General features: G+C 46.9%; 1 non-coding gene across 1 annotated transcript; it reads right to left on the bottom strand.

The window, feature by feature from the left end:
* Nucleotides 1-263: 263 nt before the first annotated feature.
* On the bottom strand, nucleotides 264-336 carry TRNAG-CCC (transfer RNA glycine (anticodon CCC)). Its single transcript has one exon. It is a non-coding gene; the product is annotated as a tRNA-Gly (tRNA).
* Nucleotides 337-2,599: the final 2,263 nt, after the last annotated feature.

Here is a 2,599-nt window from a genome sequence, read left to right as displayed (position 1 = left end):
TACACAAAGTTGCTGTTTGAAACAATGAATTCGCTGATGTTTGAATGGGCTTTCAGTTACTTTGATGTGTTTTTGCTCTGAGAACCCTTCCAGGCCCACTCCCACTTCTGCCACCAAGTTCTTTTGATCCCACCTTCTAATGGTCACCACTTTATTTTTTTTAATTAAAAAAAAATCTATTTATTTGGCTGCGCTGGGTCTTAGTTGCGGCATGTGGGATCTTCGTTGTGTGTGTGATCGCTGCTGTGGCGTGTGGGATCTAGTTCCCTGACTAGGGATCGAACCTGGGCCTCCTGCATTGGGAGTGCAGAGTCTTAACCACTGGACCACCGGGGAAGTCCCTGGTCACCACTTCTCGTCCCCTCTCTACACCAGGGCTGTCACCCCTGGCTTCTCACTGCCCATGCTCTCCTCCTAGATACACAGCTGGCTCTCAACTGACCCTCCTTCCTCCAGTCTCAACCCCTTTTAGCCTATCTTCCACCATGAGGATGCCTGAGAGCTCTCACCAACACTTGAGTTTGATCCTTTGACTCTTCCACTCTTTAAAGTCTTTCCATCCTTTCCTCTAAATAAAGGTCAAACTCCTCAGCACAGCACAAAACATTCTGATGGTCTTGCCGTTGCCTACCCGACCGAGCTGATCTCTGGCCACCATCCTTCCCTCCACCGCCTTCTGAGCCACATGCAGGGCTCCAAACAGACCCTGCTCTGTCTGCCTGGAACCGTGCAGGGCCACCTCTACCCACCCCTCCAGGTGCAGCTCAGGCCTCAGGGCCCAGGAATCTGCCCGTCTCTGAACCTACCCTCTCCCTCCCCAGCAAGTCTGAGGTAAGTGCCCCCCTCTTAGGCACACCTCAAGGTCCTTATGCTCACCTCTACCTGGCACACAACATACTGTTCAATAACTGTATGTTTCCTTGTCTCTCTCTCACACAGGCAGGACACCTAATTGTATTCTGGATTATTACTCTTCCTTTATTCAGTGGACACTCATGAATATGATGTTTGTGCAATGCAAGGTGTAAGACACTGGGGGCACCAGGCAAAAGTGAAACGGGTCCAGATCCTGCCCTCAGGACATGTACACAAATCTATATATAAAAATAAACTAGCTAGAAATTGACAAAGGCCCAAAGAGAACTACAGAGCACATGGCATGAGGGTTCAAAGAGAGGAAGACTAAATTTACCATTGGGGGGTAGGGGTGGCAGTGGGAACACGTGATGTGTGAGTATTTGGGAGCCGTGGCTTTGGAGTGCCGTTGCCCGGTTCAAATCCCAGTTACAACATTTCTTTCCTGGCAAGTCACCTGACCTCTCCAAGACTCGGTGTTTTCATCTTTAAAGAGGGGTGGGTGATCACAATAGTACCTGTTTCTGAAGAATGTTTAAGACTTAAATGAAATAATGCTAGCAACACTCTTAGCACAGCACTAGCCATAAAGTGAGGGATAAAAAGTGTTAGAGAGAGTGGCATATGAGCTAGGACTTAAATGACAGAAAACACCTAGATGTGTAGACAGCAAATTTTGTGAAGATTGTATTTCTAATCAATAAGCGTTCATCCTTCTTTTTAAACTTTCCTCCCTCATTCTGCTTAAACACACTCTTATTGAAACCTGCCTACCCAAGCTCTCACTCCCTCCCCTTGTAGGTGCCTCCCTATAATATCTTCCCAGGTCCTTCTAGAATCTGATTATCTGAATCTCTTCCAACCTCTTCCCATCTGTAGTAGATTGACTAGTGTGCCCCCAAATTCGTGTCTTCTTGGAACCTCAGAGTGTGACCTTACTTGGAAATTGGGTCTTTGTAGATGAAGTAACTAAAGATCTCTAGATGAAATCAACCTGGATTTAGGGTGGATTCTAAATCCAATAGCTAGTGTCCTTATAAAAGGGGAAGTGCCCCAAAGACACAGGGACGAAGGCCATGTGAAGACAGAGGCAGTGATTGGAGTGATGTTGCCATAAACCAAAGAACGCCTGGGGGCCCCAGGAGCTGGAAGACAATATAGAAGGATTCGCCCCTACAGCCTCTGGAGGGAGCATGGCCCTACCCGTACTTTGATATGAGAACTGTGAGAGAATAAATTCCTCTTGTTTTCAGACACCATATTTGTCATAGCAGCCCTAGGAAACGAATCCACCATCCATCAGAGTGTAATCACCAGGATCTTTCTGAAACAGCCCTCTCTGATCATGCCTCTTGCCTGCCTAGCATCCTTCAGTGGCTGCCCAGAACCTCTGACCTTCCTATCGGGCCACTTCTGAACTCTGCAGATGCTCCTGTCATCCCTCTTGACCAGACACGCTTGTGTTGCCTTTCCTGGCCCCACCACCCAGCCTGGCATCTGGGAACTTCTACCCTTCTCTAAGATCAAGAAATCTGGGTATATATCCGAAGAAAATGAAACCACTAATTCGAAAAGATACATGCATCCCAATGTTCATAGCAGCATTATTTACAATAGCCAAGATACAGAAGCAACCTAAGCATCCATCAACAGATGAATGGATAAAAAAGATGTGATACATTGTGTGTGTGTGTGTGTGTGTGTGTGTGTGTGTGTGTGTGTGTGTGTGTATACACATACATAC

This window comes from Lipotes vexillifer, unplaced genomic scaffold (genome assembly GCF_000442215.2).
Source record: "Lipotes vexillifer unplaced genomic scaffold, Lipotes_vexillifer_v1.1 scaffold1359, whole genome shotgun sequence".
NCBI classification, from domain to species: domain Eukaryota; kingdom Metazoa; phylum Chordata; class Mammalia; order Artiodactyla; family Lipotidae; genus Lipotes; species Lipotes vexillifer.
Note: the sequence above shows the minus strand (reverse complement) of the source record. Positions and strands in the feature narration are given on the sequence as shown.